Here is a 26238-nt window from a genome sequence, read left to right as displayed (position 1 = left end):
TTAAAATGAAAATTCAAAAAAAATAAAAATTAAAAAAAGAGGCCAAACGGACACACGCAAGGGCAGAACCGTTGACAAAGTAGGATTTGATGGTGCTGGGGGGTGGTGTCGCTAGGTGGGGTGCCAGTGGTGGGAGGAGGGCTTCAGGGGAGGGGGTGGTGTTTGTTGTTGGGGTGTTGGTGGTGATGGTGGTTTTAGTGGTGGGGGAGCGGGCGGGTGTTCGAAAAATATTTCGGCTGAGGGACGTAAAGTGAACATAGAGTGCACTCTGCCCTGATATTGTGGAATTCCTCTTTGGAATTCCTCATGCAGGATAACGCTTTGGGGACACTCCTGGGGAGTGCAATGTAGCCCTCCCAGGGGCGGCAGCTTTTCGGTTCCTGGTTGAGCAAACACTGTGTAACTTTCCGAGTGTGGGGAGAGTGAGGCAGAGAGCGGGGAAGCGCGGTGAAACGTGAAGAGGTGGGGCGAGCGGGTGCCAGTGTAGGGTATTCCTTCCAGTGCACCGTGTGACCCCAGCGGGATCAGGGTAAGAAAGAGAAAAGGGACAAGGAAGGTGTGTGGGCGCGAGAGTGGCTGAGCCCGCAAGGCGTCAGGTCACGGAGGCTTGGCTCTCGGGGTTGGGGTTTTCGTCCCACGGAGGGTAGGGGGCGCCGGCGTGGGCAGGACAGGAGAGGGAAGGTGCGGCGGTGGGCTGCGGGTGGGAGCATGCTGTGGTAGGACAGGTGCCTTGAGCGTGGGAGAGGGGAAGCCTAGCTCCGCTGTGGGCTGCGGGACCAAAAGGGGACTGGGTCGCTGCATGGGCCGGGAATCGAACCCGGGCCTCCCGCGTGGCAGGCGAGAATTCTACCACTGAACCACCCATGCACCGATGGCCGCCGCCGCCCGACGCCGCCCCAGCGGCGCTCGCCGCCAACCGCCAGACACTGGTGGCTCGCTGCTCGCCCATGGACATCCGCTCCATGTGAGCAGGAGGCGGTGAGTGACCTGAAGGAGAGGCTCCGGGGGAACGGGGAGGACCCCCAGGGCGCGGCGCGGTCGGAGGGAAGGAGGGACGCAGGGACGGAGGCGGACTCGGCCCAACCTGCGCTTCCGAATCTGCCGTCCAGGGCCGCCGCCAGACTGTCAGTGTCGCCGGAGGAAGCCAGGAACCGGACCCAGCCTGGCCTGCGCCCGAATTCCAGTCAGGGCAGGCGACGCGTGGCAGGTGCGGCTGAGCTCCGACGCTCCTCACAGCGACCGCCGGCCCTGGCCCAAAGTCCCTCTGGCGCCTGGCTTTCTCGCTCGTGCCGGGCGTTGGCGGGCAGCAGGCTGGAGAGGGGATGGGAGCTCGGGCTGTGAGGAGACAGCGAGTGTGGGACATGGGCGCCTGGGAGCGCCGCCGCCGCCGCCGCCGCCGCGCCAATGACCAGCGCTGTCTGAGCCTGGCTTCTGCGCTCCTGCCGGCCGCTCTCCCGAAGGGTCCCGCTCCGGTGCGTTGGTCGTGAGGAGGAGCACTTTGGCCGAGTGGCTGCTGGCTCGTGGACAGCCGTCTGAGGGAGCGCGCCGGGGTGTGGCTGGGTCCGGCCGGGGCAGCGGCTTCTCGCGTGAACATGCGCTGTGGCGCCAAGGTGGGTGAAAGAAGTGCCGCGAAGGCCTGCACTGCGAAGGCGAGGAGGGCGTGTGTCCTGAACGGCAGTTTCCAGAGGGTTCCCCCTGGGCTGTTTCCGTGAGGCCGGCGCACAGGACTGGGCAGGAAGAGCAGCTGTGGCTGAGGAGGTCCTGCGTGTGAGAGGCGTCGTGTGGGTGTCGCGTCGAGGGGGCCGGAGTCTGGGGAGCTGGCAAGAGTGCGAGGCAGGAACGGAGTGTGAGGCGGTAGGGTGTTGTCCAGGCCCGGGACGGGCCGGGTGCAGCATTTGTTGGGCGGGCCAAAAAAGGCTGGCTTGTCAGGAGTGGGATTCGAACCCACGCCTCCAGGGGAGACTGCGACCTGAACGCAGCGCCTTAGACCGCTCGGCCATCCTGACGGCGGGCCTGGGCGCGTCGCCGCTCGGCTGGCTGGGACCCGACGCGACGCGGACACCGATGCCCTTGGCCCGACGCGGTGCTCTGCGCCAGGGGGCGGCCGTCCGGCTGCGCGACGGACCGGGCGCGCGCCGGCCAACGGGGCAGCGAGGCCAGCCGTCGCGCCCGGCTCCGCCGCCGCCGCCCCCTCGCCCACCCCTGGCCCGGGACCCAGCCGTGTGCCGCGTCCGGCCAGCTTCTGCCGCCGGCCGCGCCCACCCCTCCGCCTCTTCTCCCGGGACGTGGCACGGCGAGCGCCCACCTCCTCCTCACAGCCTTGCTTGAGCTCTCCGGCCCCCTCGGGCCCCCTCCTCCCGGCGCGATCCTGGCGTCGGGGGCTATAGGCAGCGCGCACTGGGAGTTTCCAGCGCCACGCGGATCCGTGTCCCTGGCGGGGTCCCGGGCTGCCTCCTTGCATGACGCGTTTGGTGTGGTGTCGGGTCGGGTCGGGTCGGGTCGGGCACGTGGCGGGCGCCCGTGGTGGGCAGAGGGCCGAGGGCAGGGGGTAGGCGACTGCAGGCAGCCGGAGAGCAGTCGGGCGCCCGCGTGGCCGCCGCCGTCCTCGTTAGTATAGTGGTGAGTATCCCCGCCTGTCACGCGGGAGACCGGGGTTCGATTCCCCGACGGGGAGGCCACACGCCCCTTTTTGGTGGCTGGCGCCGCTCTCTGTCCAGCCGCCTGGCCCCAACGGCCCTTCTTCTCGTCCCTCCGCCCTCCAGCGGGGCCTGCCCACCCTCGACCGCCTCCAGCCCTCCACCCCTGCAACCCCTTGCCCGTCCTCCTCGCCGGGCGCTCGGGCGCCACGGCCGAGCGAGGGCCTCCTCTCGACCCCACAAGCTCCCGACGACATTGCGGCCCGCCCACAGTGGCTGCCGCAGTGGGCTCCTTGCGACGCGACGCACACCTGCACAGCTTCACGGCTGCCGGGACGGGTGTGGGGCGGATGAGTCCCGTCCCCTTTCGGTGCCGGGGAGTGGCCTCGCCCAACAGCCGTTGGAGAAGGGCTTTGGCGAGCGGGGAACCAGAGGTGGCGTGCCCGCGGAGGGGTCGGGCCGCGGCGTGCAGCCGAGGGCCCGGCAGCAGCAAGGCAGCGACAGCGCGCCCCCACCCCGCCCCCCGCCCCAGAAGCGTTCGGGCCGGGGGCGAGGGCAGCTGCGTAGGGCTGGAGCGCTTGAGGCGCCCGGGGCGGCCGACGGTGGCGCCTGACGCAGCGCAGAGCTGCTGGCGGGCGGGGCGTCGGGGCCGGGCTGCGCCCGGGCGCCGCAGGGGCAGCGGCGGCGGCGGCGAGACCGCGCTCCGGCGAGCCCGGGGCCGGCGTGTCGGGGCGGCCCGGGCTGTGCAGCGTTGGTGGTATAGTGGTGAGCATAGCTGCCTTCCAAGCAGTTGACCCGGGTTCGATTCCCGGCCAACGCAGCGGGCCCATCTTTTGCCGAGCTCCACGGCCGGCCCTCCCGCCCGGGGCCCGTGAGGGAGAGCTGGGAGCTGGGCGCAGAAAAGAGGGAGCTAGGTGGCCTGCGGCTTCTCGCGCGTGTGCGGGAAGGAGGCGCGCAGTGTTTTGAGGGTGCCAGCAAGCAGGAAGAACGCTAGGGCACGTGGCTTGCCAGGGGCGGAGGGCGGCTGGACGTGGAAAGGCCGGGCCTTGGCGCCAAGGCAGCGCCCAGTGGCTGGGTCGAGCAGAGGCAGGCCCGACGCGGAGCCCGACGCTCCCTGGTGGTCTAGTGGTTAGGATTCGGCGCTCTCACCGCCGCGGCCCGGGTTCGATTCCCGGTCAGGGAAGCATTTCTTCTTCCTCTCCGCCTACCAACCTCCCCAGCGCGTCCACAAACACTCCGCCCCCACCCCACCACCACCCCCCTTTTAGCCCACGCGCCAAGCCAACTCGTCCGCTCCTTCTCCCCCGCCCCGTGACCTCAGCGCCCCGACAAGAGCCACCCGGTACCCTCCACCTGCAGCCCCAGGCCCTGGCGTGCAACCTCCACCCTCGTGCCCCGCCAAAACTTTCGGCCTCGCGCGCCCACCCACTCGAGGCCTTCGGCGACGACTCCTGCTCCGACGCTTGCCCCAGCCCCAAACACGACTGGCCGGCGCAGCCGTGGCCACGAGCGTGCTTGGACTCTCAAGCGGCACTGCTTCCGCCACCACAATCCTCGCGGCTGACAAGCCACCCTCTCTTCCCAGCTCAGGCGGTGGTGCTGCTGCTTGTGCTGGTGGTGCTGCTGGTGCTGCTGGTGCTGCTGGTGACGGTGCTGGTGGCCGTGGTGGACAGGGTGCTGGCGATGGCGCTGCAGGTTGTGGCGGCGGCGGCGGTGGTGGTGGTTGGCGGCATCACTGGTGGCCGCGTCGACGGAAAGCGGAAGGCGCGGGAGAGGGCCCTCCGTCTCCAAGTTGGGCCACTTGCCGGGACTGGCCGTCCCTTACGTCTCCTTTCAAGCCAGCGACCAGTCCCGATGGCTTACCTGCTGCGTGCCAGCTCCTGGGCTGCCCTCGAAGCCCGTGGGCCTGTCGTTGGCCTTCAAGGACGCGGGGGTCTTGAACCGCGCAGGGGAGCAGACAGGCTGCCGGGAGGCGGAGGTGTGAAAAGGAACCTGGCCACGTGCTTGTAGTTGGTCGAAAGGGCAGTGGAGGTGAGAAAGCAGGCAGAAACCGGATGCCGCCCGGGAAACTTTAGCTATGCAAGTGGCAGGGTGTGGAGACAGATGCGTGGCAGGGTGGACTACCAGCCAACATGGTATTCGGATTGCATTACCGGTACTCTCAGTCCTGTCACAGAGAGGCAAGAACGTTACCGACGATACCTCCCCCTCCACTAACAGCAAACACACACACACACACGCACACGCGCGCGCGCACACACACACACACACACACATACACACACACCAGAGTCACACACACACACACACACACACACATGCACCCCTCACCTGGCTATGACTTCTAATATTCCCCATTCCCACGTTACTATCTATTATTGGATGGACTCCATTCCTCTCTTCAGCCTGTCTTCACCTTCTCCTATGGATTCTGGCCATGGTGAATCACCGACCTCGGTCTCCTCTCAGGCCAGGCTTGGGCGCGTCTGTCAGCAAAGGGTTTGGTGTGCGGTTCACAGCTTGTTTCCTTCAGAGGCAGAGTGGACAGCCGATGAGCTGCAGCGTTTGGCGGCAGCAGTATAGTCGCTGGATTTAGAGCAAGCCGGTTCCCCTGTGGAAGGGAGCCCCTGTCGGCATATGGGTGCATCCCATCACCGCAGGCGCTTTCGTCAACGCCCTTGTGGGTGTGTTCGGGGTGAGTGTGGGTGGGCGAGAGTACGGGGTGAAGGTGTTTGTCGCCGTGGTTGGGGGCCACACCACGAGGCTTAGGGAACGGAGCCAGACGACCCCATAGAGAAGGGCCGGCCTTGAGCCTCGGGTTGGGAGGTGGCAGGACGAGTCCAGGGCACTGGGTGGAGCGCAGGTGCGAAGGAGAGGAGTGGGGCTTGCGGGGAACTGGCTAGGAGAGTAGTTGGCCACTCAGGCAGGGGCTCTGCCGAAGCTTGGGCCCGCGGTTGCCCTTGGCCCCCCAATTGCGTGCGGTGTGCGGGTGGGTCCGATGTAGGGAAGAGGGTGGCCATGGAGTAGGAGTGGGTCTGAGGAGCCCGTGGGAGGCCAGGAGTGGCGGAAGTGAGTCTTCTGCACCGGATGTGTGAGAGAGGGGCTGGGGAACTAGGGGCTGGTGGCGGGTAGAGGGGAGCGAGCCTGGAGTCTTCGAGGAAGGGCAGATAGCAAGCAGGGGGGGTGAGTGGGCTGTGGTACGAGGACGATGGTGGGAGAGGACCCCAGCGGGGCGGTGGGTGAGAGGGCGAGACAGGTGGGCTGTGCTTTGAGGTGGTCAGGCTAACCAGGGGGCTGGGGCTGGGGCAGCAGGGTAGGAAGCAGGCAAGGGAAGGACAGAAACAAGGGTAGGAGACAGGGTCTAGGCGAGGTCTGAATTGAGTGGGGCATTCTACAGCCCCAGAGACACAGATTACCTCATCAGGAAACACTTTCAATCCGTCAAGCCTCAAGTCTGAGTGTGTATGTGTGTGTGTGTGTGTGTGTGTGTGTGTGTGTGTGTGTCTGTGTGTGTGTGTCTGTGTGTGTGGCAGGGTGTGGAGCTTAGGGGATGTGGTTGGGGAGAGTGGCAGGTGAGGATGGAGTCGAGAAGTAAAGAGGCCACAAAGGAGAGCTACCATATGATCCAGCAACCCCACTGCAGGGTATACATGTGGGAAAGATGAAACCTCCGCTTCGAACAGATACAAGCACCGCACCCCTCCTCCACATTCCTAGCAGCACTATTCGCAATTGCTGAGACCCGGGATGAACCCAAGGGCCCATGAGTGGACGATGGACCTAAAAAGATGCGTTGCATAAATATACCGTAGAATATTACTCAGCCATAAAGAAGGATGGAATATTGTCATTTGAGGCCACATGGATGGACCTAGAGTCCATCAAAGGACGTGAAGTAAGTCAGACTGAGAAAGATAAATATTATATAATATCACTTCCGGGTGGAATCTAAAACATAATAGACATGAATCTATGGACAAAACAGAAACACACTCCACAGACATCGAAAACCAACTGACGGTTATGCGAGGCGAAAGGGAAGGCTGGAGGGATCAGTTAGGAGTGTGGGATTAACAGATACACGCTACTGTGTATAAAATAGAGAAGCAACACGGACTTGCGGAATCACACAGGGAACGATCTGCAATGTCCTGGAATACCCTATGAAGGAAACTAATCTGGAAATACAATATACATACAAACCGAACCACTGTGCTGTACACCCGACCTAATACAGGACTGGAAATCAACTACACTTCAACGACAACAACAATGAAGGCACCAAAGGAGAGCTACCATATGATCCAGCAACCCCACTGCTGGGTACGTACGTGGGAAAGATGAAACCTCTACTTCGAAAGGTTACATGCACCGCCCCCCTCCTCCAGGACCTTCCTAGCAGCACTATTTGCAATAGCCGAGACCCAGAATGAACCCAAGGGCCCATGAGTGGACGGTGGACTTAAGAAGATGTGCTGTAGAAACTTACCAGAGCATATTACACAGCCCCAAAGGAGGATGAAATAGTGTCATTCGCAGCCACATGAATGGACCTAGAGTCTATCACACTGTGTGAAGTAAGGCAGTTATAGAGCAAGATAAACATTATATGATATCCACTTCCAGGTGGAACCTAAAACATAATATACAATTGTCTATGTACAAAACAGAAACACACTCTGCAGACGTCGATAACCAAGTGACGGGTACGCATGGGGAAAGGGAAGAGTGGAGGGATCACTTAGGAGTATGGGGTTAACAGATACACGCTACTGTGTACAAAATAGAGAAGCAACACGGACTTGCTGAATAACACAGGGAACGATCTTCAGTGTCCTGGAATACCCTATAATGGAAAATAATCTGTAAATACAGTATACATTCTAAACCGAATCACTTTGCTGTGTACTTGAAACTAATACGGTCTTAGAAATCAACTACACTTCAACGACAACGAAAACAACAATGAAGGCACCAATGGAGAGTTACCATATGATCCAGCCGTCCCCATCCTGAGTATGTATGCGGAAAAGACAAAACCTCTAATTGGGAAAGATACGTACACCTCAATGTTCATAGCAGCACCGTGGGCCATAGCCATGACAGGGGAAAAAATCTCAGGTGTCAATCCGTGGATGATTGGCTTAAGGAAATATGAGATATAGATAAGTAGATAGATAGAGAGATCGATCGATAGATATCGATAGAAAAACAGACAGATAAGAGAGAGAGGGATTTTCAATGTATTAAAGTCAATCTCGTGGAATATTACTCAGCCATAAAAAAAGCATGAGATCTTGTCATTTGCAGCAACACGGATGGACCTAGAGAGCACCGAACCTAGTATAATAAGTCAGACAGAAGGACAAAAATACATACTTGTGGAATCCAAACAATAGTACAAGTGAACCTCTGTGCAAAACAGAAACAGATTCACACAGAGAGAGAACAAACTTACAGTTACCCAAGGGGAACGTGTAGGCGAGGGATCAATTAGGAGCTGGTGTTAGCGTGTAGGAACAACAGGATTTACGGTACAGCACCGAGAAGTATATTCAACGTCTCGTAATTACCTGTAACGGAAAGTAACGATCTATATGCGTATATATACACATGTATAGAAAAGATAATCAGTTTACTGTACCCCTGAAAATAACACAATACTGTAAATCAACTATACGTCTATTAAAATGAAAATTCAAAAAAAATAAAAATTAAAAAAAGAGGCCAAACGGACACACGCAAGGGCAGAACCGTTGACAAAGTAGGATTTGATGGTGCTGGGGGGTGGTGTCGCTAGGTGGGGTGCCAGTGGTGGGAGGAGGGCTTCAGGGGAGGGGGTGGTGTTTGTTGTTGGGGTGTTGGTGGTGATGGTGGTTTTAGTGGTGGGGGAGCGGGCGGGTGTTCGAAAAATATTTCGGCTGAGGGACGTAAAGTGAACATAGAGTGCACTCTGCCCTGATATTGTGGAATTCCTCTTTGGAATTCCTCATGCAGGATAACGCTTTGGGGACACTCCTGGGGAGTGCAATGTAGCCCTCCCAGGGGCGGCAGCTTTTCGGTTCCTGGTTGAGCAAACACTGTGTAACTTTCCGAGTGTGGGGAGAGTGAGGCAGAGAGCGGGGAAGCGCGGTGAAACGTGAAGAGGTGGGGCGAGCGGGTGCCAGTGTAGGGTATTCCTTCCAGTGCACCGTGTGACCCCAGCGGGATCAGGGTAAGAAAGAGAAAAGGGACAAGGAAGGTGTGTGGGCGCGAGAGTGGCTGAGCCCGCAAGGCGTCAGGTCACGGAGGCTTGGCTCTCGGGGTTGGGGTTTTCGTCCCACGGAGGGTAGGGGGCGCCGGCGTGGGCAGGACAGGAGAGGGAAGGTGCGGCGGTGGGCTGCGGGTGGGAGCATGCTGTGGTAGGACAGGTGCCTTGAGCGTGGGAGAGGGGAAGCCTAGCTCCGCTGTGGGCTGCGGGACCAAAAGGGGACTGGGTCGCTGCATGGGCCGGGAATCGAACCCGGGCCTCCCGCGTGGCAGGCGAGAATTCTACCACTGAACCACCCATGCACCGATGGCCGCCGCCGCCCGACGCCGCCCCAGCGGCGCTCGCCGCCAACCGCCAGACACTGGTGGCTCGCTGCTCGCCCATGGACATCCGCTCCATGTGAGCAGGAGGCGGTGAGTGACCTGAAGGAGAGGCTCCGGGGGAACGGGGAGGACCCCCAGGGCGCGGCGCGGTCGGAGGGAAGGAGGGACGCAGGGACGGAGGCGGACTCGGCCCAACCTGCGCTTCCGAATCTGCCGTCCAGGGCCGCCGCCAGACTGTCAGTGTCGCCGGAGGAAGCCAGGAACCGGACCCAGCCTGGCCTGCGCCCGAATTCCAGTCAGGGCAGGCGACGCGTGGCAGGTGCGGCTGAGCTCCGACGCTCCTCACAGCGACCGCCGGCCCTGGCCCAAAGTCCCTCTGGCGCCTGGCTTTCTCGCTCGTGCCGGGCGTTGGCGGGCAGCAGGCTGGAGAGGGGATGGGAGCTCGGGCTGTGAGGAGACAGCGAGTGTGGGACATGGGCGCCTGGGAGCGCCGCCGCCGCCGCCGCCGCCGCGCCAATGACCAGCGCTGTCTGAGCCTGGCTTCTGCGCTCCTGCCGGCCGCTCTCCCGAAGGGTCCCGCTCCGGTGCGTTGGTCGTGAGGAGGAGCACTTTGGCCGAGTGGCTGCTGGCTCGTGGACAGCCGTCTGAGGGAGCGCGCCGGGGTGTGGCTGGGTCCGGCCGGGGCAGCGGCTTCTCGCGTGAACATGCGCTGTGGCGCCAAGGTGGGTGAAAGAAGTGCCGCGAAGGCCTGCACTGCGAAGGCGAGGAGGGCGTGTGTCCTGAACGGCAGTTTCCAGAGGGTTCCCCCTGGGCTGTTTCCGTGAGGCCGGCGCACAGGACTGGGCAGGAAGAGCAGCTGTGGCTGAGGAGGTCCTGCGTGTGAGAGGCGTCGTGTGGGTGTCGCGTCGAGGGGGCCGGAGTCTGGGGAGCTGGCAAGAGTGCGAGGCAGGAACGGAGTGTGAGGCGGTAGGGTGTTGTCCAGGCCCGGGACGGGCCGGGTGCAGCATTTGTTGGGCGGGCCAAAAAAGGCTGGCTTGTCAGGAGTGGGATTCGAACCCACGCCTCCAGGGGAGACTGCGACCTGAACGCAGCGCCTTAGACCGCTCGGCCATCCTGACGGCGGGCCTGGGCGCGTCGCCGCTCGGCTGGCTGGGACCCGACGCGACGCGGACACCGATGCCCTTGGCCCGACGCGGTGCTCTGCGCCAGGGGGCGGCCGTCCGGCTGCGCGACGGACCGGGCGCGCGCCGGCCAACGGGGCAGCGAGGCCAGCCGTCGCGCCCGGCTCCGCCGCCGCCGCCCCCTCGCCCACCCCTGGCCCGGGACCCAGCCGTGTGCCGCGTCCGGCCAGCTTCTGCCGCCGGCCGCGCCCACCCCTCCGCCTCTTCTCCCGGGACGTGGCACGGCGAGCGCCCACCTCCTCCTCACAGCCTTGCTTGAGCTCTCCGGCCCCCTCGGGCCCCCTCCTCCCGGCGCGATCCTGGCGTCGGGGGCTATAGGCAGCGCGCACTGGGAGTTTCCAGCGCCACGCGGATCCGTGTCCCTGGCGGGGTCCCGGGCTGCCTCCTTGCATGACGCGTTTGGTGTGGTGTCGGGTCGGGTCGGGTCGGGTCGGGCACGTGGCGGGCGCCCGTGGTGGGCAGAGGGCCGAGGGCAGGGGGTAGGCGACTGCAGGCAGCCGGAGAGCAGTCGGGCGCCCGCGTGGCCGCCGCCGTCCTCGTTAGTATAGTGGTGAGTATCCCCGCCTGTCACGCGGGAGACCGGGGTTCGATTCCCCGACGGGGAGGCCACACGCCCCTTTTTGGTGGCTGGCGCCGCTCTCTGTCCAGCCGCCTGGCCCCAACGGCCCTTCTTCTCGTCCCTCCGCCCTCCAGCGGGGCCTGCCCACCCTCGACCGCCTCCAGCCCTCCACCCCTGCAACCCCTTGCCCGTCCTCCTCGCCGGGCGCTCGGGCGCCACGGCCGAGCGAGGGCCTCCTCTCGACCCCACAAGCGCCCGACGACATTGCGGCCCGCCCACAGTGGCTGCCGCAGTGGGCTCCTTGCGACGCGACGCACACCTGCACAGCTTCACGGCTGCCGGGACGGGTGTGGGGCGGATGAGTCCCGTCCCCTTTCGGTGCCGGGGAGTGGCCTCGCCCAACAGCCGTTGGAGAAGGGCTTTGGCGAGCGGGGAACCAGAGGTGGCGTGCCCGCGGAGGGGTCGGGCCGCGGCGTGCAGCCGAGGGCCCGGCAGCAGCAAGGCAGCGACAGCGCGCCCCCACCCCGCCCCCCGCCCCAGAAGCGTTCGGGCCGGGGGCGAGGGCAGCTGCGTAGGGCTGGAGCGCTTGAGGCGCCCGGGGCGGCCGACGGTGGCGCCTGACGCAGCGCAGAGCTGCTGGCGGGCGGGGCGTCGGGGCCGGGCTGCGCCCGGGCGCCGCAGGGGCAGCGGCGGCGGCGGCGAGACCGCGCTCCGGCGAGCCCGGGGCCGGCGTGTCGGGGCGGCCCGGGCTGTGCAGCGTTGGTGGTATAGTGGTGAGCATAGCTGCCTTCCAAGCAGTTGACCCGGGTTCGATTCCCGGCCAACGCAGCGGGCCCATCTTTTGCCGAGCTCCACGGCCGGCCCTCCCGCCCGGGGCCCGTGAGGGAGAGCTGGGAGCTGGGCGCAGAAAAGAGGGAGCTAGGTGGCCTGCGGCTTCTCGCGCGTGTGCGGGAAGGAGGCGCGCAGTGTTTTGAGGGTGCCAGCAAGCAGGAAGAACGCTAGGGCACGTGGCTTGCCAGGGGCGGAGGGCGGCTGGACGTGGAAAGGCCGGGCCTTGGCGCCAAGGCAGCGCCCAGTGGCTGGGTCGAGCAGAGGCAGGCCCGACGCGGAGCCCGACGCTCCCTGGTGGTCTAGTGGTTAGGATTCGGCGCTCTCACCGCCGCGGCCCGGGTTCGATTCCCGGTCAGGGAAGCATTTCTTCTTCCTCTCCGCCTACCAACCTCCCCAGCGCGTCCACAAACACTCCGCCCCCACCCCACCACCACCCCCCTTTTAGCCCACGCGCCAAGCCAACTCGTCCGCTCCTTCTCCCCCGCCCCGTGACCTCAGCGCCCCGACAAGAGCCACCCGGTACCCTCCACCTGCAGCCCCAGGCCCTGGCGTGCAACCTCCACCCTCGTGCCCCGCCAAAACTTTCGGCCTCGCGCGCCCACCCACTCGAGGCCTTCGGCGACGACTCCTGCTCCGACGCTTGCCCCAGCCCCAAACACGACTGGCCGGCGCAGCCGTGGCCACGAGCGTGCTTGGACTCTCAAGCGGCACTGCTTCCGCCACCACAATCCTCGCGGCTGACAAGCCACCCTCTCTTCCCAGCTCAGGCGGTGGTGCTGCTGCTTGTGCTGGTGGTGCTGCTGGTGCTGCTGGTGCTGCTGGTGACGGTGCTGGTGGCCGTGGTGGACAGGGTGCTGGCGATGGCGCTGCAGGTTGTGGCGGCGGCGGCGGTGGTGGTGGTTGGCGGCATCACTGGTGGCCGCGTCGACGGAAAGCGGAAGGCGCGGGAGAGGGCCCTCCGTCTCCAAGTTGGGCCACTTGCCGGGACTGGCCGTCCCTTACGTCTCCTTTCAAGCCAGCGACCAGTCCCGATGGCTTACCTGCTGCGTGCCAGCTCCTGGGCTGCCCTCGAAGCCCGTGGGCCTGTCGTTGGCCTTCAAGGACGCGGGGGTCTTGAACCGCGCAGGGGAGCAGACAGGCTGCCGGGAGGCGGAGGTGTGAAAAGGAACCTGGCCACGTGCTTGTAGTTGGTCGAAAGGGCAGTGGAGGTGAGAAAGCAGGCAGAAACCGGATGCCGCCCGGGAAACTTTAGCTATGCAAGTGGCAGGGTGTGGAGACAGATGCGTGGCAGGGTGGACTACCAGCCAACATGGTATTCGGATTGCATTACCGGTACTCTCAGTCCTGTCACAGAGAGGCAAGAACGTTACCGACGATACCTCCCCCTCCACTAACAGCAAACACACACACACACACGCACACGCGCGCGCGCACACACACACACACACACACATACACACACACCAGAGTCACACACACACACACACACACACACATGCACCCCTCACCTGGCTATGACTTCTAATATTCCCCATTCCCACGTTACTATCTATTATTGGATGGACTCCATCCCTCTCTTCAGCCTGTCTTCACCTTCTCCTATGGATTCTGGCCATGGTGAATCACCGACCTCGGTCTCCTCTCAGGCCAGGCTTGGGCGCGTCTGTCAGCAAAGGGTTTGGTGTGCGGTTCACAGCTTGTTTCCTTCAGAGGCAGAGTGGACAGCCGATGAGCTGCAGCGTTTGGCGGCAGCAGTATAGTCGCTGGATTTAGAGCAAGCCGGTTCCCCTGTGGAAGGGAGCCCCTGTCGGCATATGGGTGCATCCCATCACCGCAGGCGCTTTCGTCAACGCCCTTGTGGGTGTGTTCGGGGTGAGTGTGGGTGGGCGAGAGTACGGGGTGAAGGTGTTTGTCGCCGTGGTTGGGGGCCACACCACGAGGCTTAGGGAACGGAGCCAGACGACCCCATAGAGAAGGGCCGGCCTTGAGCCTCGGGTTGGGAGGTGGCAGGACGAGTCCAGGGCACTGGGTGGAGCGCAGGTGCGAAGGAGAGGAGTGGGGCTTGCGGGGAACTGGCTAGGAGAGTAGTTGGCCACTCAGGCAGGGGCTCTGCCGAAGCTTGGGCCCGCGGTTGCCCTTGGCCCCCCAATTGCGTGCGGTGTGCGGGTGGGTCCGATGTAGGGAAGAGGGTGGCCATGGAGTAGGAGTGGGTCTGAGGAGCCCGTGGGAGGCCAGGAGTGGCGGAAGTGAGTCTTCTGCACCGGATGTGTGAGAGAGGGGCTGGGGAACTAGGGGCTGGTGGCGGGTAGAGGGGAGCGAGCCTGGAGTCTTCGAGGAAGGGCAGATAGCAAGCAGGGGGGGTGAGTGGGCTGTGGTACGAGGACGATGGTGGGAGAGGACCCCAGTGGGGCGGTGGGTGAGAGGGCGAGACAGGTGGGCTGTGCTTTGAGGTGGTCAGGCTAACCAGGGGGCTGGGGCTGGGGCAGCAGGGTAGGAAGCAGGCAAGGGAAGGACAGAAACAAGGGTAGGAGACAGGGTCTAGGCGAGGTCTGAATTGAGTGGGGCATTCTACAGCCCCAGAGACACAGATTACCTCATCAGGAAACACTTTCAATCCGTCAAGCCTCAAGTCTGAGTGTGTATGTGTGTGTGTGTGTGTGTGTGTGTGTGTGTGTGTGTGTGTGTGTGTGTCTGTGTGTCTGTGTGTGTGTGTCTGTGTGTGTGGCAGGGTGTGGAGCTTAGGGGATGTGGTTGGGGAGAGTGGCAGGTGAGGATGGAGTCGAGAAGTAAAGAGGCCACAAAGGAGAGCTACCATATGATCCAGCAACCCCACTGCAGGGTATACATGTGGGAAAGATGAAACCTCCGCTTCGAACAGATACAAGCACCGCACCCCTCCTCCACATTCCTAGCAGCACTATTCGCAATTGCTGAGACCCGGGATGAACCCAAGGGCCCATGAGTGGACGATGGACCTAAAAAGATGCGTTGCATAAATATACCGTAGAATATTACTCAGCCATAAAGAAGGATGGAATATTGTCATTTGAGGCCACATGGATGGACCTAGAGTCCATCAAAGGACGTGAAGTAAGTCAGACTGAGAAAGATAAATATTATATAATATCACTTCCGGGTGGAATCTAAAACATAATAGACATGAATCTATGGACAAAACAGAAACACACTCCACAGACATCGAAAACCAACTGACGGTTATGCGAGGCGAAAGGGAAGGCTGGAGGGATCAGTTAGGAGTGTGGGATTAACAGATACACGCTACTGTGTATAAAATAGAGAAGCAACACGGACTTGCGGAATCACACAGGGAACGATCTGCAATGTCCTGGAATACCCTATGAAGGAAACTAATCTGGAAATACAATATACATACAAACCGAACCACTGTGCTGTACACCCGACCTAATACAGGACTGGAAATCAACTACACTTCAACGACAACAACAATGAAGGCACCAAAGGAGAGCTACCATATGATCCAGCAACCCCACTGCTGGGTACGTACGTGGGAAAGATGAAACCTCTACTTCGAAAGGTTACATGCACCGCCCCCCTCCTCCAGGACCTTCCTAGCAGCACTATTTGCAATAGCCGAGACCCAGAATGAACCCAAGGGCCCATGAGTGGACGGTGGACTTAAGAAGATGTGCTGTAGAAACTTACCAGAGCATATTACACAGCCCCAAAGGAGGATGAAATAGTGTCATTCGCAGCCACATGAATGGACCTAGAGTCTATCACACTGTGTGAAGTAAGGCAGTTATAGAGCAAGATAAACATTATATGATATCCACTTCCAGGTGGAACCTAAAACATAATATACAATTGTCTATGTACAAAACAGAAACACACTCTGCAGACGTCGATAACCAAGTGACGGGTACGCATGGGGAAAGGGAAGAGTGGAGGGATCACTTAGGAGTATGGGGTTAACAGATACACGCTACTGTGTACAAAATAGAGAAGCAACACGGACTTGCTGAATAACACAGGGAACGATCTTCAGTGTCCTGGAATACCCTATAATGGAAAATAATCTGTAAATACAGTATACATTCTAAACCGAATCACTTTGCTGTGTACTTGAAACTAATACGGTCTTAGAAATCAACTACACTTCAACGACAACGAAAACAACAATGAAGGCACCAATGGAGAGTTACCATATGATCCAGCCGTCCCCATCCTGAGTATGTATGCGGAAAAGACAAAACCTCTAATTGGGAAAGATACGTACACCTCAATGTTCATAGCAGCACCGTGGGCCATAGCCATGACAGGGGAAAAAATCTCAGGTGTCAATCCGTGGATGATTGGCTTAAGGAAATATGAGATATAGATAAGTAGATAGATAGAGAGATCGATCGATAGATATCGATAGAAAAACAGACAGATAAGAGAGAGAGGGATTTTCAATGTATTAAAGTCAATCTCGTGGAATATTACTCAGCCATAAAAAAAGCATGAGATCTTGTCATTTGCAGCAACACGGATGGACCTAGAGAGCACCGAACCTAGTATAATAAGTCAGACAGAAGGACAAAAATACATACTTGTGGAATCCAAACAATAGTACAAGTGAACCTCTGTGCAAAACAGAAACAGATTCACACAGAGAGAGAACAAACTTACAGTTACCCAAGGGGAACGTGTAGGCGAGGGATCAATTAGGAGCTGGTGTTAGCGTGTAGGAACAACAGGATTTACGGTACAGCACCGAGAAGTATATTCAACGTCTCGTAATTACCTGTAACGGAAAGTAACGATCTATATGCGTATATATACACATGTATAGAAAAGATAATCAGTTTACTGTACCCCTGAAAATAACACAATACTGTAAATCAACTATACGTCTATTAAAATGAAAATTCAAAAAAAATAAAAATTAAAAAAAGAGGCCAAACGGACACACGCAAGGGCAGAACCGTTGACAAAGTAGGATTTGATGGTGCTGGGGGGTGGTGTCGCTAGGTGGGGTGCCAGTGGTGGGAGGAGGGCTTCAGGGGAGGGGGTGGTGTTTGTTGTTGGGGTGTTGGTGGTGATGGTGGTTTTAGTGGTGGGGGAGCGGGCGGGTGTTCGAAAAATATTTCGGCTGAGGGACGTAAAGTGAACATAGAGTGCACTCTGCCCTGATATTGTGGAATTCCTCTTTGGAATTCCTCATGCAGGATAACGCTTTGGGGACACTCCTGGGGAGTGCAATGTAGCCCTCCCAGGGGCGGCAGCTTTTCGGTTCCTGGTTGAGCAAACACTGTGTAACTTTCCGAGTGTGGGGAGAGTGAGGCAGAGAGCGGGGAAGCGCGGTGAAACGTGAAGAGGTGGGGCGAGCGGGTGCCAGTGTAGGGTATTCCTTCCAGTGCACCGTGTGACCCCAGCGGGATCAGGGTAAGAAAGAGAAAAGGGACAAGGAAGGTGTGTGGGCGCGAGAGTGGCTGAGCCCGCAAGGCGTCAGGTCACGGAGGCTTGGCTCTCGGGGTTGGGGTTTTCGTCCCACGGAGGGTAGGGGGCGCCGGCGTGGGCAGGACAGGAGAGGGAAGGTGCGGCGGTGGGCTGCGGGTGGGAGCATGCTGTGGTAGGACAGGTGCCTTGAGCGTGGGAGAGGGGAAGCCTAGCTCCGCTGTGGGCTGCGGGACCAAAAGGGGACTGGGTCGCTGCATGGGCCGGGAATCGAACCCGGGCCTCCCGCGTGGCAGGCGAGAATTCTACCACTGAACCACCCATGCACCGATGGCCGCCGCCGCCCGACGCCGCCCCAGCGGCGCTCGCCGCCAACCGCCAGACACTGGTGGCTCGCTGCTCGCCCATGGACATCCGCTCCATGTGAGCAGGAGGCGGTGAGTGACCTGAAGGAGAGGCTCCGGGGGAACGGGGAGGACCCCCAGGGCGCGGCGCGGTCGGAGGGAAGGAGGGACGCAGGGACGGAGGCGGACTCGGCCCAACCTGCGCTTCCGAATCTGCCGTCCAGGGCCGCCGCCAGACTGTCAGTGTCGCCGGAGGAAGCCAGGAACCGGACCCAGCCTGGCCTGCGCCCGAATTCCAGTCAGGGCAGGCGACGCGTGGCAGGTGCGGCTGAGCTCCGACGCTCCTCACAGCGACCGCCGGCCCTGGCCCAAAGTCCCTCTGGCGCCTGGCTTTCTCGCTCGTGCCGGGCGTTGGCGGGCAGCAGGCTGGAGAGGGGATGGGAGCTCGGGCTGTGAGGAGACAGCGAGTGTGGGACATGGGCGCCTGGGAGCGCCGCCGCCGCCGCCGCCGCCGCGCCAATGACCAGCGCTGTCTGAGCCTGGCTTCTGCGCTCCTGCCGGCCGCTCTCCCGAAGGGTCCCGCTCCGGTGCGTTGGTCGTGAGGAGGAGCACTTTGGCCGAGTGGCTGCTGGCTCGTGGACAGCCGTCTGAGGGAGCGCGCCGGGGTGTGGCTGGGTCCGGCCGGGGCAGCGGCTTCTCGCGTGAACATGCGCTGTGGCGCCAAGGTGGGTGAAAGAAGTGCCGCGAAGGCCTGCACTGCGAAGGCGAGGAGGGCGTGTGTCCTGAACGGCAGTTTCCAGAGGGTTCCCCCTGGGCTGTTTCCGTGAGGCCGGCGCACAGGACTGGGCAGGAAGAGCAGCTGTGGCTGAGGAGGTCCTGCGTGTGAGAGGCGTCGTGTGGGTGTCGCGTCGAGGGGGCCGGAGTCTGGGGAGCTGGCAAGAGTGCGAGGCAGGAACGGAGTGTGAGGCGGTAGGGTGTTGTCCAGGCCCGGGACGGGCCGGGTGCAGCATTTGTTGGGCGGGCCAAAAAAGGCTGGCTTGTCAGGAGTGGGATTCGAACCCACGCCTCCAGGGGAGACTGCGACCTGAACGCAGCGCCTTAGACCGCTCGGCCATCCTGACGGCGGGCCTGGGCGCGTCGCCGCTCGGCTGGCTGGGACCCGACGCGACGCGGACACCGATGCCCTTGGCCCGACGCGGTGCTCTGCGCCAGGGGGCGGCCGTCCGGCTGCGCGACGGACCGGGCGCGCGCCGGCCAACGGGGCAGCGAGGCCAGCCGTCGCGCCCGGCTCCGCCGCCGCCGCCCCCTCGCCCACCCCTGGCCCGGGACCCAGCCGTGTGCCGCGTCCGGCCAGCTTCTGCCGCCGGCCGCGCCCACCCCTCCGCCTCTTCTCCCGGGACGTGGCACGGCGAGCGCCCACCTCCTCCTCACAGCCTTGCTTGAGCTCTCCGGCCCCCTCGGGCCCCCTCCTCCCGGCGCGATCCTGGCGTCGGGGGCTATAGGCAGCGCGCACTGGGAGTTTCCAGCGCCACGCGGATCCGTGTCCCTGGCGGGGTCCCGGGCTGCCTCCTTGCATGACGCGTTTGGTGTGGTGTCGGGTCGGGTCGGGTCGGGTCGGGCACGTGGCGGGCGCCCGTGGTGGGCAGAGGGCCGAGGGCAGGGGGTAGGCGACTGCAGGCAGCCGGAGAGCAGTCGGGCGCCCGCGTGGCCGCCGCCGTCCTCGTTAGTATAGTGGTGAGTATCCCCGCCTGTCACGCGGGAGACCGGGGTTCGATTCCCCGACGGGGAGGCCACACGCCCCTTTTTGGTGGCTGGCGCCGCTCTCTGTCCAGCCGCCTGGCCCCAACGGCCCTTCTTCTCGTCCCTCCGCCCTCCAGCGGGGCCTGCCCACCCTCGACCGCCTCCAGCCCTCCACCCCTGCAACCCCTTGCCCGTCCTCCTCGCCGGGCGCTCGGGCGCCACGGCCGAGCGAGGGCCTCCTCTCGACCCCACAAGCGCCCGACGACATTGCGGCCCGCCCACAGTGGCTGCCGCAGTGGGCTCCTTGCGACGCGACGCACACCTGCACAGCTTCACGGCTGCCGGGACGGGTGTGGGGCGGATGAGTCCCGTCCCCTTTCGGTGCCGGGGAGTGGCCTCGCCCAACAGCCGTTGGAGAAGGGCTTTGGCGAGCGGGGAACCAGAGGTGGCGTGCCCGCGGAGGGGTCGGGCCGCGGCGTGCAGCCGAGGGCCCGGCAGCAGCAAGGCAGCGACAGCGCGCCCCCACCCCGCCCCCCGCCCCAGAAGCGTTCGGGCCGGGGGCGAGGGCAGCTGCGTAGGGCTGGAGCGCTTGAGGCGCCCGGGGCGGCCGACGGTGGCGCCTGACGCAGCGCAGAGCTGCTGGCGGGCGGGGCGTCGGGGCCGGGCTGCGCCCGGGCGCCGCAGGGGCAGCGGCGGCGGCGGCGAGACCGCGCTCCGGCGAGCCCGGGGCCGGCGTGTCGGGGCGGCCCGGGCTGTGCAGCGTTGGTGGTATAGTGGTGAGCATAGCTGCCTTCCAAGCAGTTGACCCGGGTTCGATTCCCGGCCAACGCAGCGGGCCCATCTTTTGCCGAGCTCCACGGCCGGCCCTCCCGCCCGGGGCCCGTGAGGGAGAGCTGGGAGCTGGGCGCAGAAAAGAGGGAGCTAGGTGGCCTGCGGCTTCTCGCGCGTGTGCGGGAAGGAGGCGCGCAGTGTTTTGAGGGTGCCAGCAAGCAGGAAGAACGCTAGGGCACGTGGCTTGCCAGGGGCGGAGGGCGGCTGGACGTGGAAAGGCCGGGCCTTGGCGCCAAGGCAGCGCCCAGTGGCTGGGTCGAGCAGAGGCAGGCCCGACGCGGAGCCCGACGCTCCCTGGTGGTCTAGTGGTTAGGATTCGGCGCTCTCACCGCCGCGGCCCGGGTTCGATTCCCGGTCAGGGAAGCATTTCTTCTTCCTCTCCGCCTACCAACCTCCCCAGCGCGTCCACAAACACTCCGCCCCCACCCCACCACCACCCCCCTTTTAGCCCACGCGCCAAGCCAACTCGTCCGCTCCTTCTCCCCCGCCCCGTGACCTCAGCGCCCCGACAAGAGCCACCCGGTACCCTCCACCTGCAGCCCCAGGCCCTGGCGTGCAACCTCCACCCTCGTGCCCCGCCAAAACTTTCGGCCTCGCGCGCCCACCCACTCGAGGCCTTCGGCGACGACTCCTGCTCCGACGCTTGCCCCAGCCCCAAACACGACTGGCCGGCGCAGCCGTGGCCACGAGCGTGCTTGGACTCTCAAGCGGCACTGCTTCCGCCACCACAATCCTCGCGGCTGACAAGCCACCCTCTCTTCCCAGCTCAGGCGGTGGTGCTGCTGCTTGTGCTGGTGGTGCTGCTGGTGCTGCTGGTGCTGCTGGTGACGGTGCTGGTGGCCGTGGTGGACAGGGTGCTGGCGATGGCGCTGCAGGTTGTGGCGGCGGCGGCGGTGGTGGTGGTTGGCGGCATCACTGGTGGCCGCGTCGACGGAAAGCGGAAGGCGCGGGAGAGGGCCCTCCGTCTCCAAGTTGGGCCACTTGCCGGGACTGGCCGTCCCTTACGTCTCCTTTCAAGCCAGCGACCAGTCCCGATGGCTTACCTGCTGCGTGCCAGCTCCTGGGCTGCCCTCGAAGCCCGTGGGCCTGTCGTTGGCCTTCAAGGACGCGGGGGTCTTGAACCGCGCAGGGGAGCAGACAGGCTGCCGGGAGGCGGAGGTGTGAAAAGGAACCTGGCCACGTGCTTGTAGTTGGTCGAAAGGGCAGTGGAGGTGAGAAAGCAGGCAGAAACCGGATGCCGCCCGGGAAACTTTAGCTATGCAAGTGGCAGGGTGTGGAGACAGATGCGTGGCAGGGTGGACTACCAGCCAACATGGTATTCGGATTGCATTACCGGTACTCTCAGTCCTGTCACAGAGAGGCAAGAACGTTACCGACGATACCTCCCCCTCCACTAACAGCAAACACACACACACACACGCACACGCGCGCGCGCACACACACACACACACACACATACACACACACCAGAGTCACACACACACACACACACACACACATGCACCCCTCACCTGGCTATGACTTCTAATATTCCCCATTCCCACGTTACTATCTATTATTGGATGGACTCCATCCCTCTCTTCAGCCTGTCTTCACCTTCTCCTATGGATTCTGGCCATGGTGAATCACCGACCTCGGTCTCCTCTCAGGCCAGGCTTGGGCGCGTCTGTCAGCAAAGGGTTTGGTGTGCGGTTCACAGCTTGTTTCCTTCAGAGGCAGAGTGGACAGCCGATGAGCTGCAGCGTTTGGCGGCAGCAGTATAGTCGCTGGATTTAGAGCAAGCCGGTTCCCCTGTGGAAGGGAGCCCCTGTCGGCATATGGGTGCATCCCATCACCGCAGGCGCTTTCGTCAACGCCCTTGTGGGTGTGTTCGGGGTGAGTGTGGGTGGGCGAGAGTACGGGGTGAAGGTGTTTGTCGCCGTGGTTGGGGGCCACACCACGAGGCTTAGGGAACGGAGCCAGACGACCCCATAGAGAAGGGCCGGCCTTGAGCCTCGGGTTGGGAGGTGGCAGGACGAGTCCAGGGCACTGGGTGGAGCGCAGGTGCGAAGGAGAGGAGTGGGGCTTGCGGGGAACTGGCTAGGAGAGTAGTTGGCCACTCAGGCAGGGGCTCTGCCGAAGCTTGGGCCCGCGGTTGCCCTTGGCCCCCCAATTGCGTGCGGTGTGCGGGTGGGTCCGATGTAGGGAAGAGGGTGGCCATGGAGTAGGAGTGGGTCTGAGGAGCCCGTGGGAGGCCAGGAGTGGCGGAAGTGAGTCTTCTGCACCGGATGTGTGAGAGAGGGGCTGGGGAACTAGGGGCTGGTGGCGGGTAGAGGGGAGCGAGCCTGGAGTCTTCGAGGAAGGGCAGATAGCAAGCAGGGGGGGTGAGTGGGCTGTGGTACGAGGACGATGGTGGGAGAGGACCCCAGTGGGGCGGTGGGTGAGAGGGCGAGACAGGTGGGCTGTGCTTTGAGGTGGTCAGGCTAACCAGGGGGCTGGGGCTGGGGCAGCAGGGTAGGAAGCAGGCAAGGGAAGGACAGAAACAAGGGTAGGAGACAGGGTCTAGGCGAGGTCTGAATTGAGTGGGGCATTCTACAGCCCCAGAGACACAGATTACCTCATCAGGAAACACTTTCAATCCGTCAAGCCTCAAGTCTGAGTGTGTATGTGTGTGTGTGTGTGTGTGTGTGTGTGTGTGTGTGTGTGTGTGTGTCTGTGTGTGTGTGTCTGTGTGTGTGGCAGGGTGTGGAGCTTAGGGGATGTGGTTGGGGAGAGTGGCAGGTGAGGATGGAGTCGAGAAGTAAAGAGGCCACAAAGGAGAGCTACCATATGATCCAGCAACCCCACTGCAGGGTATACATGTGGGAAAGATGAAACCTCCGCTTCGAACAGATACAAGCACCGCACCCCTCCTCCACATTCCTAGCAGCACTATTCGCAATTGCTGAGACCCGGGATGAACCCAAGGGCCCATGAGTGGACGATGGACCTAAAAAGATGCGTTGCATAAATATACCGTAGAATATTACTCAGCCATAAAGAAGGATGGAATATTGTCATTTGAGGCCACATGGATGGACCTAGAGTCCATCAAAGGACGTGAAGTAAGTCAGACTGAGAAAGATAAATATTATATAATATCACTTCCGGGTGGAATCTAAAACATAATAGACATGAATCTATGGACAAAACAGAAACACACTCCACAGACATCGAAAACCAACTGACGGTTATGCGAGGCGAAAGGGAAGGCTGGAGGGATCAGTTAGGAGTGTGGGATTAACAGATACACGCTACTGTGTATAAAATAGAGAAGCAACACGGACTTGCGGAATCACACAGGGAACGATCTGCAATGTCCTGGAATACCCTATGAAGGAAACTAATCTGGAAATACAATATACATACAAACCGAACCACTGTGCTGTACACCCGACCTAATACAGGACTGGAAATCAACTACACTTCAACGACAACAACAATGAAGGCACCAAAGGAGAGCTACCATATGATCCAGCAACCCCACTGCTGGGTACGTACGTGGGAAAGATGAAACCTCTACTTCGAAAGGTTACATGCACCGCCCCCCTCCTCCAGGACCTTCCTAGCAGCACTATTTGCAATAGCCGAGACCCAGAATGAACCCAAGGGCCCATGAGTGGACGGTGGACTTAAGAAGATGTGCTGTAGAAACTTACCAGAGCATATTACACAGCCCCAAAGGAGGATGAAATAGTGTCATTCGCAGCCACATGAATGGACCTAGAGTCTATCACACTGTGTGAAGTAAGGCAGTTATAGAGCAAGATAAACATTATATGATATCCACTTCCAGGTGGAACCTAAAACATAATATACAATTGTCTATGTACAAAACAGAAACACACTCTGCAGACGTCGATAACCAAGTGACGGGTACGCATGGGGAAAGGGAAGAGTGGAGGGATCACTTAGGAGTATGGGGTTAACAGATACACGCTACTGTGTACAAAATAGAGAAGCAACACGGACTTGCTGAATAACACAGGGAACGATCTTCAGTGTCCTGGAATACCCTATAATGGAAAATAATCTGTAAATACAGTATACATTCTAAACCGAATCACTTTGCTGTGTACTTGAAACTAATACGGTCTTAGAAATCAACTACACTTCAACGACAACGAAAACAACAATGAAGGCACCAATGGAGAGTTACCATATGATCCAGCCGTCCCCATCCTGAGTATGTATGCGGAAAAGACAAAACCTCTAATTGGGAAAGATACGTACACCTCAATGTTCATAGCAGCACCGTGGGCCATAGCCATGACAGGGGAAAAAATCTCAGGTGTCAATCCGTGGATGATTGGCTTAAGGAAATATGAGATATAGATAAGTAGATAGATAGAGAGATCGATCGATAGATATCGATAGAAAAACAGACAGATAAGAGAGAGAGGGATTTTCAATGTATTAAAGTCAATCTCGTGGAATATTACTCAGCCATAAAAAAAGCATGAGATCTTGTCATTTGCAGCAACACGGATGGACCTAGAGAGCACCGAACCTAGTATAATAAGTCAGACAGAAGGACAAAAATACATACTTGTGGAATCCAAACAATAGTACAAGTGAACCTCTGTGCAAAACAGAAACAGATTCACACAGAGAGAGAACAAACTTACAGTTACCCAAGGGGAACGTGTAGGCGAGGGATCAATTAGGAGCTGGTGTTAGCGTGTAGGAACAACAGGATTTACGGTACAGCACCGAGAAGTATATTCAACGTCTCGTAATTACCTGTAACGGAAAGTAACGATCTATATGCGTATATATACACATGTATAGAAAAGATAATCAGTTTACTGTACCCCTGAAAATAACACAATACTGTAAATCAACTATACGTCTATTAAAATGAAAATTCAAAAAAAATAAAAATTAAAAAAAGAGGCCAAACGGACACACGCAAGGGCAGAACCGTTGACAAAGTAGGATTTGATGGTGCTGGGGGGTGGTGTCGCTAGGTGGGGTGCCAGTGGTGGGAGGAGGGCTTCAGGGGAGGGGGTGGTGTTTGTTGTTGGGGTGTTGGTGGTGATGGTGGTTTTAGTGGTGGGGGAGCGGGCGGGTGTTCGAAAAATATTTCGGCTGAGGGACGTAAAGTGAACATAGAGTGCACTCTGCCCTGATATTGTGGAATTCCTCTTTGGAATTCCTCGTGCAGGATAACGCTTTGGGGACACTCCTGGGGAGTGCAATGTAGCCCTCCCAGGGGCGGCAGCTTTTCGGTTCCTGGTTGAGCAAACACTGTGTAACTTTCCGAGTGTGGGGAGAGTGAGGCAGAGAGCGGGGAAGCGCGGTGAAACGTGAAGAGGTGGGGCGAGCGGGTGCCAGTGTAGGGTATTCCTTCCAGTGCACCGTGTGACCCCAGCGGGATCAGGGTAAGAAAGAGAAAAGGGACAAGGAAGGTGTGTGGGCGCGAGAGTGGCTGAGCCCGCAAGGCGTCAGGTCACGGAGGCTTGGCTCTCGGGGTTGGGGTTTTCGTCCCACGGAGGGTAGGGGGCGCCGGCGTGGGCAGGACAGGAGAGGGAAGGTGCGGCGGTGGGCTGCGGGTGGGAGCATGCTGTGGTAGGACAGGTGCCTTGAGCGTGGGAGAGGGGAAGCCTAGCTCCGCTGTGGGCTGCGGGACCAAAAGGGGACTGGGTCGCTGCATGGGCCGGGAATCGAACCCGGGCCTCCCGCGTGGCAGGCGAGAATTCTACCACTGAACCACCCATGCACCGATGGCCGCCGCCGCCCGACGCCGCCCCAGCGGCGCTCGCCGCCAACCGCCAGACACTGGTGGCTCGCTGCTCGCCCATGGACATCCGCTCCATGTGAGCAGGAGGCGGTGAGTGACCTGAAGGAGAGGCTCCGGGGGAACGGGGAGGACCCCCAGGGCGCGGCGCGGTCGGAGGGAAGGAGGGACGCAGGGACGGAGGCGGACTCGGCCCAACCTGCGCTTCCGAATCTGCCGTCCAGGGCCGCCGCCAGACTGTCAGTGTCGCCGGAGGAAGCCAGGAACCGGACCCAGCCTGGCCTGCGCCCGAATTCCAGTCAGGGCAGGCGACGCGTGGCAGGTGCGGCTGAGCTCCGACGCTCCTCACAGCGACCGCCGGCCC

General features: G+C 60.9%; 16 non-coding genes across 16 annotated transcripts; 9 read left to right on the top strand and 7 right to left on the bottom strand.

Moving 5' to 3' along the window:
• Positions 1-796: 796 nt before the first annotated feature.
• On the bottom strand, positions 797-867 carry TRNAG-GCC (transfer RNA glycine (anticodon GCC)). The gene has a single exon. It is a non-coding gene; the product is annotated as a tRNA-Gly (tRNA).
• Positions 868-1923: 1056 nt separating this feature from the next.
• On the bottom strand, positions 1924-2006 carry TRNAL-CAG (transfer RNA leucine (anticodon CAG)). The gene has a single exon. It is a non-coding gene; the product is annotated as a tRNA-Leu (tRNA).
• Positions 2007-2602: 596 nt separating this feature from the next.
• Positions 2603-2674, top strand: TRNAD-GUC (transfer RNA aspartic acid (anticodon GUC)). Its single transcript has one exon. It is a non-coding gene; the product is annotated as a tRNA-Asp (tRNA).
• Positions 2675-3384: 710 nt separating this feature from the next.
• TRNAG-UCC (transfer RNA glycine (anticodon UCC)) lies at positions 3385-3456 on the top strand. The gene has a single exon. It is a non-coding gene; the product is annotated as a tRNA-Gly (tRNA).
• Positions 3457-3747: 291 nt separating this feature from the next.
• Positions 3748-3819, top strand: TRNAE-CUC (transfer RNA glutamic acid (anticodon CUC)). Its single transcript has one exon. It is a non-coding gene; the product is annotated as a tRNA-Glu (tRNA).
• Positions 3820-9117: 5298 nt separating this feature from the next.
• TRNAG-GCC (transfer RNA glycine (anticodon GCC)) lies at positions 9118-9188 on the bottom strand. The gene has a single exon. It is a non-coding gene; the product is annotated as a tRNA-Gly (tRNA).
• Positions 9189-10244: 1056 nt separating this feature from the next.
• On the bottom strand, positions 10245-10327 carry TRNAL-CAG (transfer RNA leucine (anticodon CAG)). Its single transcript has one exon. It is a non-coding gene; the product is annotated as a tRNA-Leu (tRNA).
• A 596-nt stretch (positions 10328-10923) lies between these two features.
• On the top strand, positions 10924-10995 carry TRNAD-GUC (transfer RNA aspartic acid (anticodon GUC)). The gene has a single exon. It is a non-coding gene; the product is annotated as a tRNA-Asp (tRNA).
• A 710-nt stretch (positions 10996-11705) lies between these two features.
• TRNAG-UCC (transfer RNA glycine (anticodon UCC)) lies at positions 11706-11777 on the top strand. Its single transcript has one exon. It is a non-coding gene; the product is annotated as a tRNA-Gly (tRNA).
• Positions 11778-12068: 291 nt separating this feature from the next.
• On the top strand, positions 12069-12140 carry TRNAE-CUC (transfer RNA glutamic acid (anticodon CUC)). Its single transcript has one exon. It is a non-coding gene; the product is annotated as a tRNA-Glu (tRNA).
• Positions 12141-17456: 5316 nt separating this feature from the next.
• Positions 17457-17527, bottom strand: TRNAG-GCC (transfer RNA glycine (anticodon GCC)). Its single transcript has one exon. It is a non-coding gene; the product is annotated as a tRNA-Gly (tRNA).
• A 1056-nt stretch (positions 17528-18583) lies between these two features.
• TRNAL-CAG (transfer RNA leucine (anticodon CAG)) lies at positions 18584-18666 on the bottom strand. The gene has a single exon. It is a non-coding gene; the product is annotated as a tRNA-Leu (tRNA).
• Positions 18667-19262: 596 nt separating this feature from the next.
• Positions 19263-19334, top strand: TRNAD-GUC (transfer RNA aspartic acid (anticodon GUC)). The gene has a single exon. It is a non-coding gene; the product is annotated as a tRNA-Asp (tRNA).
• A 710-nt stretch (positions 19335-20044) lies between these two features.
• Positions 20045-20116, top strand: TRNAG-UCC (transfer RNA glycine (anticodon UCC)). Its single transcript has one exon. It is a non-coding gene; the product is annotated as a tRNA-Gly (tRNA).
• A 291-nt stretch (positions 20117-20407) lies between these two features.
• TRNAE-CUC (transfer RNA glutamic acid (anticodon CUC)) lies at positions 20408-20479 on the top strand. The gene has a single exon. It is a non-coding gene; the product is annotated as a tRNA-Glu (tRNA).
• A 5306-nt stretch (positions 20480-25785) lies between these two features.
• TRNAG-GCC (transfer RNA glycine (anticodon GCC)) lies at positions 25786-25856 on the bottom strand. The gene has a single exon. It is a non-coding gene; the product is annotated as a tRNA-Gly (tRNA).
• Positions 25857-26238: the final 382 nt, after the last annotated feature.

Source organism: Camelus dromedarius, chromosome 23 (genome assembly GCF_036321535.1).
Source record: "Camelus dromedarius isolate mCamDro1 chromosome 23, mCamDro1.pat, whole genome shotgun sequence".
In the NCBI taxonomy this organism is placed as follows: Eukaryota; Metazoa; Chordata; class Mammalia; order Artiodactyla; family Camelidae; genus Camelus; species Camelus dromedarius.
The sequence above is the reverse complement of the archived record's forward strand: the minus strand, read 5'-3'. Positions and strand labels throughout refer to the sequence as shown.